The 11,405-nt window shown below is 42.2% G+C and overlaps 1 protein-coding gene across 8 annotated transcripts in view; it reads left to right on the top strand.

Moving 5' to 3' along the window:
* The first annotated feature begins 2,856 nt into the window (after positions 1–2,856).
* The window catches only part of gtf2h1 (general transcription factor IIH, polypeptide 1), a 76,404-nt gene continuing 67,855 nt past the window's right edge, over positions 2,857–11,405 (top strand). For 3 of the 8 annotated variants that reach the window (XM_068046111.1, XM_068046114.1, XM_068046108.1), the window contains exon 1: positions 2,916–3,009. The gene's annotated coding sequence lies outside the window, so the exon portion shown is untranslated. The other 5 variants (XM_068046112.1, XM_068046110.1, XM_068046115.1 and 2 more) reach the window with 4 other exon arrangements.

The following is an 11,405-nucleotide window of genomic DNA, read 5'->3' as shown; positions in this document are numbered from 1 at the left end:
TTTCCTTTTAAAAATAAAGTTATCTTTCTTTATTAGTAATTATTTAATAAAAATAGTTGTTTTAACACATTATTTGGTATTGAGTCACTCATTCCTGTGTCGTACAGAGTACAGCTCCAACCCCAAGTGAAACTTTGCAAGGGATTCTCAAGGGAAACTAGGGATGGGCAACAAATGCTGGCCTTGCCAGTGATGAAATGAAATTTAAAAAAAAACACTTCCAGGAGTTTTGAGGATCAAAAAACAGTTAATTACACTGCTGGGAGTATTGAGGAACATTAAAAAGGGGCAATCACACTGCTGGGAATATACTAAAAACACTCAGTCAGAGGGAGATAGAAGAGCAAACATGTAAGCAAAATGCTACAAAGTGCAGAAACAATAGGGCAGTAATAGGGAATTTTAACAACCCTAAATTCAGTGTGAAAGGTATAGAGGGCACAGAATTCTTCAAATGCATTCCGGAGAATTTTTATTGTCAGTACGTAGCAAGCCCAACAAGAGAAGGGGCAATTCTGAATTTAGTTTTAGGAAATGATGCTGATCAGGTGGAAGGGGTATCAGTAGGAGAGCATAGAGATCCTTAATTCAGTTAGATTTAGCGTAGTTACGGAAAAGGACAAAGATAGACTAAAAATAAAAGTTTTAAATTGGGGAAAGACCAGTTTTAGTAAGTTTAGATGTGATTTGGCAAAAGTGGACTGGAAACAACTACTTGAAGGTAAATCAGTGTCAGAGCATTGGCATTCTAGGAGGTAGAGGAGGTTCAGGACAAATATGTTGCCAGAAAGAAAAAAGGTGGGATTTACAAATCTAGACTCCCCTGGATGCCACTGTAGGATAAGGCAAAAAAAGAAAAGCTTGTCAAATGCCGATTGCTCAATACTGCAGAAAGCCTATAGGCGTAGAGAAGGTACAGGAGTGAAATTCTAAAGGAAATTAAGAAAGCAAAGAAAGGGTATGAAAAAATCTTGGCAAGTATAATCAAGGAAATCCCAAAGATGTTTTCTAAATACATAAACAGCAACGGGATAACTAAGGAAAGAGAAGGGCCAATTAGAGACTGAAAAGGTAATTTGTGTGTGGAGGTGAAAGATGTGGGCGTTGTTTTTAATACTTTGTGTTTGCCTTCACAAAAAAGGATGATACAGACATTGTAGTTTAGGAGTGTGAAATATTGGATGGTATAAACATAGGAAATAGGAGCGGGAGTAGGCCATTCGGCTCCTCAAGCCTGCCCCACTATTCAATTAGATCATGGCTGATCTGCCCCAGACCTCAACTCCTCTTTCATGCCAGCTCCTCACAGCCCTCAATTCCCCGATATTTCAAAAATCTATCTACCTCCTCTTTAATACTTTGTGATCCAGCCTCCACAACTCTCTGGGGTAGAGAATTCCAGACATTCACTACCCTCAGAGAAGAAATTTCTTTGCATCTCAGTTTTAAATGAGCATCCCCTTATTCTGTAACTAAGTTCCCTAGTTTGAGATTCCCCCACTAGTGGAAACATCTTCTCAATATCTACCCTGTCATGCCCCCTCAGAATCTTGTACTTTCAGATTTCAGCAAGATCACCCCTCATTCTTCTAAACTCTAATGAATAAAGGCCTAACCTGTTTAGCAGTTCTTGATAAGTCAACCCCTTCATCCCAGGAATCAGCCTAGTGAATCTCTTTTGAATTGCCTCTAATACCAGTATATCCTTTCTTAAATACAGGGACCAAAACTGTACACAGTACTCCAATGAGAGGAAATATATCCTTGGCATAGTATCCTTGAAAGTTGATGAATTGCCAGACCCGAATGAAATATATCCCAGGCTGCTAAGAGAAGCAAGGGAGGAAATGGCAGAGGTTCTGACCATCATTTTCCAATCCTCTCTGGCTACAAGTGTGGTTCCAGAGGACTGCAGATTTGATTTGATTTAGAGATACAACACTGAAACAAGTCCTTCGGCCCACCGAGTCTGTGCCGACCATTAACCACCCATTTATACTAATCCTACACTAATCCCATATTCCTACCAAACATCCCCACCTGTCCCTATATTTCCCTACCACCTACCTATACTAGTGACAATTTATAATGGCCAATTTACCTATCAACCTGCAAGTCTTTTGGCTTGTGGGAGGAAACCGGAGCACCCGGAGAAAAACCACGCAGACACAGGGAGAACTTGCAAACTCCACACAGGCAGTACCCGGAATTGAACCCGGGTCCCTGGAGCTGTGAGGCTGCGGTGCTAACCACTGCGCCGCAATTTAAGAAAGGATAGACCAAGTAATTATAAAGCCAGTCAACCTAACCTCAGTGGTAGGCAACTTATTGGAAATAGTTCTGAGAGATAGTATTGTCATTTTGAGGTAACGAGGATTGTGAGGCCAGCATCTTTGATGTAGTCTTGATAGAAATGAGCATGGCTTTTAACAAGATCCCACATGGCAAACAGGTCAGCAAAGAAAAAGACCATGCGATCCAAGGGCAAGTGGTAAGCTGGATCCAAAATTAGCTCAAAATTGATACAGGAAGCAAACGAGTTTGTGTGACTGGAAGAATGTTTCCAGTAGGGTTTCACAGAGCTCAGTACTAGATCTGTTGCTTTTCATGGTATATGTCAATGATTTAGACTCGTATTATTTCTGGTCGAACCCTGAATCTAGCATGCATTGTATGAATTGCTTCTGCACCCGCCACTCCCTCCGGAGCACTTTAAGCTGCCTGCGGCCTCGGGGACGTGCGCAGCCGACAGGCCCACCCCAGTACTGAGGCTGCCCACACCCGCGCTCCTGTTTGGCTAATGTTGCATCAGAACCAGCCCGGCGCCTGCGCCTGCGCGTCACTGCCAGTCACGTGCCATCTGCCGGCTTCCTCCGCTAGGAACCTTTGTCCACGGCCCAGTTGTGCGGGTGAGCTGTTCCGGGGGGTGATTGGAGAGGCGGGAGGGTGCTGTTGATGGTGGATGTTGGAGAAGTTGGAATCGAGTTTAGAGCTGGAGCCTAAGAGAAGGTAGAGTTAACAAGTACCTGGGAACGGGACAGGGACAGGTATGGGAATAATAGATCTTGAGTAGAGCGTACGTTCAACAGTGTGCCAGTATACCCGGAATAGTGTATTACATAAAATGTGCCTATTTACCCTCAATAGACATCTAATAATGTGTTAGGGATAATGCGCACAGCTAACAGTGTACCAGGATACTGTGTTACATATAGTGTACCTGTATGCCTAACAGTGTGCCACTAAACCTGGAATAGATTATATACATATAATAACATGCCAATATATCCAGGATAGTGTGTACCTCTAATAATGTGCCAGTATACCATGGACATATAATATTCCAGTATATCTAGCATAGTGTACTAGTATACCTGGGATAGATTGTACATATAATAGTGTGATATTATAGAGTGTACATTTATCGAAGTGGCACTTTACCCTGGGGAGAGGATCAGCCATGGATCAATGGTAACACTTTCTTCTCTGAAGAAGTTCAAGTCCCACACCAGAATCTTGGGCATAAAATCTAGGTTGACACTCCAGTGCAGTACCGGTGGAGTGCTGCACTATCGGAGGTATGATCTTTCAGATAAGATGTTAGACTGAGTCCCCCATCTGCCTTCTTAGATGGATGTTAAAGAGCCTGTGGTACTAGTTTGAATAAAGGTAGTTTGCCCTTTCCAATATTTATCCCTCAAGTAACATCACTAAAACTATCTCATTACTGTTTGTAGGACTTTGCAGTGTGCAAATTGGCTGCTGCATTTCCTACGATACCATCATGACTTTGCTTCAGAAGTACCTGTTATAGTTGTAAAGCACATCTTGTGATTGTGAAAGATGCTGTGTAGATGCAAGTCCTTCTTTCTTGTTACATCTAACAGTGTGCCAGTATACTCAGGATAGAGCATGCATCCAGCAGTGTACCAGTGTATCTGACATAGTGTCCATCTGTTGGAGTAGAACTATATCCTGGACAGAATGTATGCCTGTGTGTATGTTGATAAATTTTGGAAGAGTGTACATCTAATAGTAATATACCTAGGATAGAACATAATGTTGAACAATATGCCATTTTGTAATGGGAAAGAGTGCAGACTATTATGTTAATATACCATATTAATGTACAGTTACCGGTCTGCCAGTATATTTGGAATGGAGTGTACATCTAATACATAAGTACAAAACGTCATGTGTAGACCACTGTATTTTACTGACATTTTATTGACAACAGTGCATCAGTGTAATAGAATACCCACTGAAAGGGGGAGGAGAAACAGAGGCACATAGACATAGTAGGTTCCTGCATTTGATCCCATTTTCTCTGGGCAGCTGTTGTAGAAGTACAAGGGTATCACAACAAGAACTATACTTCAGTTATATCTACCCATGTCCACACTGTGAAATGGTTAAACCCGATAGTCATCAATGAGATTGCTTTGAGATCTTGCACCAAGCAGTCATAGTGAATGTTGAAACTGCACAGCGAAGTGGAATAGTGCCAAACTGCCTGTTGCTATGGTTTAGATGCCAGCCTTTCAGCCCTGGAACCCGAACTCAAATTCAGTCCAAAATGATGAGATTAAAACCTCTTCTATCTGCTGATTCTAAGGACCCTATGTGAAATGAGTTTGGACCATCTCAGTCTACTTCCTACCACGCATAAGCCCACAGTGCAGAACTGACGCTAATTGGCAATCTCACTCATTGAGGCTACGAGCTGTCTGGTATGGAAAACATTGGGAAGAATGTCATACTGGTGTTCATGAGGTTGGGGTTGAGGCATGTTGTGACAGTAGACTAGAGGGAACTTTACTATGTATCTGCTTGGGTGTTTGAAAGGAATGAGTTCAATTCTTCAGCACCAGCATCCCTCATGTTGATGAACACAAAAGAAAATTAAAAATTAGGGCAAGTGAATAAGATAGAAATACAGCTGCTGTTGGAGATTTTTATACCTCTACTGCAGTAGATGCATGGAGACAATTGGTTTCAGGCAGGAATATCACCAGTAACAACAGCTTGCATTTATGTAGTGTCTCACGTTTTAGAAAGATGTGATAACCATATAGTATAAAGAATGAAGGCAAAGTGGACTCTGAGCAGAGAAGGAAGTTTAGTCAGCTGGAATTACGAGTTTAGGCCAAACAAAGTGAAGGAAAAGTTTTGAAAGGAGACTTTTAAAAGCAGGTAGGGAGATAGTTAGGCAGAAGGATTTAAAGTGAATATTAGAGGGCAGGGTGACTGAAGGAGCAGCTGGTAATGAGAAACAAGGAAGAGGTCAGTAAAAGTATAGAATTACAGCATGGAACCAGGCCATTCGGTCTAACCAGTCCATGTTGGTGTTTATTCTCCTCCTGAATAATTGCCCTAATCCCATGTACCCACCCTGTTCCCATACCCCTCTCTCACCTTTTCCTGCAACCATCTATGTGACCTATTATTAAATGCTGACACGGTCTCTGCTTCAGTCACTAACTCCGGTAGTGCATTCCAGAACTTGCAGCCTTGGTATAAAAAAAGTCACCTGCTCTTTGCCTTAAATTTCTCACATTTAATCACATCTGTTTCCTCATTCTAGATTCCTCAACTACTGTTTATGTCTACCATATCCCATCCTCTCAGTTTTAAAGGTCCCTATGTAATCACTTTGTAATCTCTTCAGTTATAATTAAAACAGCCTTAATTTTTCATGTCTTCCTTGGTATTTGTATTTCCATATACCAGGTGGCATTTTAATGAATCCATGCTATACTCTTTCTGGTGCCTCAAAATCCTTTGTATTGAGTGGAGTCTAAAATTGTACATAGTACTCCAACTGTGGTCTTACTAAGTTTTATATTGTCTTACCTTTACAGCTCAACCTGTCTGTTTTATACCTCTTGCTTAGTTCTATCTCTAGTTGTAGAACTGTAATACAGATGCCACTGTTAACCTTTAACACAGAATGTTGAATATTTTCCCATGGTACATTAATGAAGATCCAGGTATTTTTCTTTGCTCATATTCAACATCAGTGTTCGCCAGCTTCTTCCTGTTGAAGTAGCTGCTAATCTTCATTGCAAGTAGGAGCTGATGGGAGTTAAAAAGGATGGCTTCAGTTTACTTGCATTGATTTCATGGAAAATATGATTCATCTTGGTGTTGGGTATTAGGAGGGTCGATTTAATAGCTTTAAAATCAAAACAGGAGGTGTACTGATAAAGCTGCATGTCATCACCAGACATACAGAATCTGAAGCTGTGCTTCTGGACGACATCATTAAGGGACAACATATAGCCGATGAACACTGGGAGGGGGGATTAAGGACCATGTGAGTAGGTGAGGAGAAACCACTGTAAAATATGTTGTGTTGATGAGGATGAATGGGATCAGGAGAAGCAGTACACTGACTGGGAGGAATGAGGGTTTTCAGCAATGGCACGAGAAGACTTTGGAGGTGGTGAAATACCAGGTGGCAAAGGTGAGATGGGGAGAGGGTTAGGGAGATGGAGAAAGGACAAGGTTGGCAGAAAAAGAACAAGGCAAGACATGGAGGTGAAAAGTATGCAGATATGTGTGCATGTGTTTGAAGTGACTACCATTTTTTGTACTCAGAGCAGCAGCTGGAATAGATAAATTAGTGTTCACTTAGGAAAATGGAAAAAAGGAAGCAACGTAAAACAATAATAGGAGACTGTAACTAACAATGAGGGCAGTTAAGGATTTAGTGGCAAAGAAAGGCAAAACTAAATATTTGCTGTAAGTTTGCTAGGAGTAATAATAGTATGGCGATGTGTTCATGGAATGTATACAAGATAGTTTTCTAGATCAGTATGTGGAGGAACCAATGAGGGAACAGCCTATTTTGGATCAAGTATTGTGCAATGAGAAAGAGTTAGAGGCTCTAAAGAAGAGTACCCATAATACAATTGAATTTCATATTGAGTTTGAAAGTGATTTAGTTAAGTCAAAAACTTGGGTCTTGAATCCAAACAAAGCAAAATATATAGGTTTGAGGAGCGATTTGGCTGGTTGGTTGGGGAGTTTGTTGGTGAAGTAGATTATGCAACTACATTAAAAGATATGACAGTAAATAAGCAACGGCTAACATTTAAAGAATTAATTCATAATTTGCAACAAATAAACATTTCTTTAAGGCACAAAAATCCAACAGAAAAAGTGGTCCAACTGTATTTAATTTTCACAAGGAATTAAAAATAGTATTAGATCAAAGGAAGAGGTTTATAATGTTACCAAAAAGAATAGTAAGTATGAGGATCGGGAGAATTTTAGAATTCAGCAAATCAAGGAATTGGTAAGGAAAGAGAATATGAGTAGACTAGCAAGAGATAAAAGCAGATTGTAAATATTTCTATAGGTATGTAAATAGGAAGAGATTAGTAAAAGTAAACGTGGGTCCAGAGACAGGTGAAATTATAATGGAGAATAAGGAAATGGCAGAGACATTAAACAAATACTTTGTAATTGTCTTCATGGTAGAAGACACAAAAAATGTTCCGGAAATAATGGGGAACCAAGGGTCCAGCGGGAAAGAGGAACTTAAAGTGTAACATATCCAAATTTGCTAATGGTACAAAGTTAGATGGAAAAGTAAGCGGTGAGGAGGCTGCAGAAGGATAGAAACAGTTTTTTTAAAAATTCATTCCTGGGATGTGAGCGTCACTGGCTAGGCCAGCATTAGTTGCCCATCCCTGTTCACCCTTGAGAAGGTGGTGGTGGTGAGCTGCCTTCTTGAACTGCTGCAGTCCATCTGGTGTAGGTGCACCCACAGCTCTGTTTGGAAGGAACTTCCACATTTTTGACCCAGCGACAGTTGAAGGAATGGCGATATATTTCCAAGTCAGAATGGTGTGTGGCTTGGAGGGGAACTTGCAGGTGGTGGTATTCCCACGCCTCTGCTGTCGTCGTCCTATTTGGTGGTAGACATTGCAGGTTTGGAAGGTGCTGGCGCAGGAACCTTGGCAAGTTGCTGCAGTGCATATTGGTGGTACACATTGCTGCCGCCATGTGCTGATGGTGGAGGGAGTGAATGTTTAAAGTGGTGGATGGGGTTATGATTAAGCAGGCAACTTTTTCCTGGATGGTGTTGAGCTTCTAGAGTGTTGTTGGAGCTGCACTCATCCTGACTTGTAGATGGTGGACAGGCTCTAAGGAGTTAGGAGATGAATTACCTGCTGCAGAATTCCCAGCCTCTGACCTCATGTAGCCACAGTGTTTATATGGTTGGTCAGTGGTAACACCCAGGATGTTGGTGGGGTATTCAACGATGATATTACCATTGAATGTCAAGGGGACATGGTTAAATTCTCTCTTGTTGGAGATGGTCATTGCCTGCCACTTGTGTGGCGCCAATGTTACTTTCCACTTATCAGCCCAATCCTGAATGTTGCCCAGATCTTGCTGCAGGCAGGCAAAGATTGCTTCAGTATCTGAGGAGTTCCAAATGAACACTGTGCAATCATCAGCAAATGTCCCCACTTCTGAGGGAAGGTTCTCTTTGGGCCTAGGACACTACCCTGAGGGACACCTGGACTAATGTCCTGGGCCAGAGATAATTGGCCTCCAACAACCAAAATCATCATCCTCTTTGCTAGGTAAGACTCCAACCAGTGGAGAGTTTTCCACTGATTCTCATTGACTTCAATTTTGAGAGGGCACCTTGATGGCATACTTAATCAAATGCTGCCTTGATGTCAAGGGCAGTCACTCTCTCCTCACCTCTTGAGTTCAGCTCTTTTGTTCATGTTTGGACCAAAACTGGAATGAGACCTGGAGCTGAGTGACCCTTGTGATTCCCGAACTGAACATTGGTGAGCAGGTTGTTATTGAACAAGTGGTGCTTGCTTGCACTGTCAACAACACCTTCCATCACTTTGCTGATGATTGAGTAGACTGATGAGATGGTAATTGGCCAGATTGGATTTGTCCTGCTTTTTGGGAACAGGATATACCTGGGCAATTTTCCACATTGCCGGCTACATTGTGGACAAGAACATGGTAAATGGAATACAAAGTGACGTAGTGTGTAGTTATTCACTTTGGTAAGAAAAAATAAAAAAGCAGAATATTTTTTGAATGGTGAGAGGCTGAGAAATGTGTGCATTCAGAGGGACCTGGGTGTCTTTGTACATGTATCACAAGGTTAACATGCAAGTTCAGATCAAGAATGCTACAGCAAAATTAAAATCACACAAAGCTCCTAGAATAGATGGGATTCCAGCTAAGGTCTATAAACAGGGAGGAGATGTGATCCTTGTTTACAGCATATTGGGAGAAAGGGACAGTGTCTCAGGACCTTTGAGTTGCAGTGATTGTTTCCCTCTACAAAAACAAGCGAGAGAAGTCAGACTGTTCAAACTACAGAGGCATCACTTTACTTTCCATTGCAGGCAAAATCTTGGCCAGAGTGTTTCCAATAGACTTGTTCTGACAGTAACTGAAGAAAGCCTTCCTGAAATTCAGTGCGGACTCAGACCCAATAGGAGAACTACAGACATGATTTTTATGCTGAGACAGAAGCAGGGGAAATGGAGAGAGCAAAACATGGCCCTGTATGCTACTTTTGTATATCTCATCAAGGCATTCATTACAGTCAGCAGGGTTGGACTTTGGAAGATGCTATCTAGATAGTGCCCTCCAAAGTTCTCCGCCAACTGCATGAAGGCCAGAAAGGTCAAGTCAAGCAGAATGGAGATCTCTCAGACAGCTTCCCGATCTCCAGTGGATTTAAGCAAGGGTTCTGGCATGGACCCTTTTCTCTATTTTCTTCAGTATGATGCTTCAAGAGGAAAAGGCAGGCTTGACAGAGGACATATACATCCGCTTCCAAACAGACGGCAGTCACTTCAACCTGCGATGACTACTCCTCCATAGCAGAACCACAGAAGAGCTTATCGTGGAACTTCTGTTTGCTGACGATTGCACCCTTCTGGCACACATGGAGGAGGCAATGCAGCTCATTGTAAACTGTTCCTGTGAAGCAGCAAATGCTTTTGGCCTTCCTGTTAACCTAAAGAAAACAGAAATGCTTTACCAACCATGGCCTTGAGGAAATTACAATCCACTGCAAATTAGTGTTGACAGCAGCAACTTCAATGTAGTAGAGCAGTTTCTCTATCTAGGTAGCATTATCTCAAATGAAGCTGCTGTCAACAAGGTCATAGACAATCAACTGTCCAAGCCCAACAGCAAATTTGGCCACCCCTCGAAGAGTGGCTAGCGAAACTATTCACTACACGTTTCTACCAAACTTCAAGTGTACAGAGCAGTTGTCATCATCGCCCTCTCTTGTATGGGTTAGAATCGTGGGTTCTGTACAGAAAACAAATGTGACTGCTGAAGCACTTCAATCAACACTGTCTTTGACCCATCATGAACATCAGATGGCAGCACTAGATCACAAACATTGAACTCCTCAACAGAACCAATATGCCCAGCATTGAATGCATTCTCTTACAACACCAATTGCACTGGGCAGGACATGTGTGATGCATGGAAGATTCCAGAATGCTAAAAGCAGTTCTTTAAGGCGAACTATGCTCTAGTAAGCGAGATCGAGGTGCACCTCACAGCCGCTTCAGAGGCCAGCTGAAAAGACAGTTCTTTGTGGCTGACATTACCCAATGGGTGTAGGAGCAGGAGGCTGCCAACAGAGACAGCTGGCGCACAACAACCAGGAAAGCAGCCTACAAGTTCAAAACAAACAGGCACGAATCTGCTGAAAGAAGGCGCAGATGACAGAAGGAGTCTGCTTATATCAGAGCCCTTCCAAACCAGGAGTTCGTGTGCCCCAACTGCTCAAGAGCCCTTGATCAAGAATTGGCCTCTTCAATCGCCAACGATCATGCCAGCTACCACAGAGACAAGCTTTCCCATGATCTTTGCCTGTGAAGAATCTGCTAACATCATCACAGCAAGCAATTAGGAAGGCAACTGGTATGTTAACTTTTGTTGCAAAGGGATTGGAGTATAAGAGTAAAGAAGTCTTACTACAATTATACGGGCATAGGTGTGGCCACAGCTGGAGTACTGCATGCAGTTTTGTCCTCCTTACCTAAGGAAGGACATATTTGCCACAGGGGGAGTGCAACTAGACTTCCTCCTGGGATGAAAGGATTGTCCTATGATGAGAAATTGAGTAGACTAGGCCTATATTCCCTGGAGGTTAGAAGAATGAGGTGATGTGATTGAAACACACAAAATTCTTAAAGGGCTTCACAGCAGATACTAAGGAAATATTTTCCCTGGCAGGGGAATCTTAGAACACAAGGTCACAGTCTCAGAATAAGGGGTCAGACATTTAGGACTGAGATGAGGAGAAATTTCTTCACTCAAAGGGTTGTGAATCTTTGGAATTCTCTACCCCAGATGCTCGTTTGTTGATATGGGCATAGTGGGGG

This window comes from Heterodontus francisci, chromosome 14 (genome assembly GCF_036365525.1).
Source record: "Heterodontus francisci isolate sHetFra1 chromosome 14, sHetFra1.hap1, whole genome shotgun sequence".
Classification (NCBI taxonomy): domain Eukaryota; kingdom Metazoa; phylum Chordata; class Chondrichthyes; order Heterodontiformes; family Heterodontidae; genus Heterodontus; species Heterodontus francisci.
The sequence above is the reverse complement of the archived record's forward strand: the minus strand, read 5'-3'. Positions and strand labels throughout refer to the sequence as shown.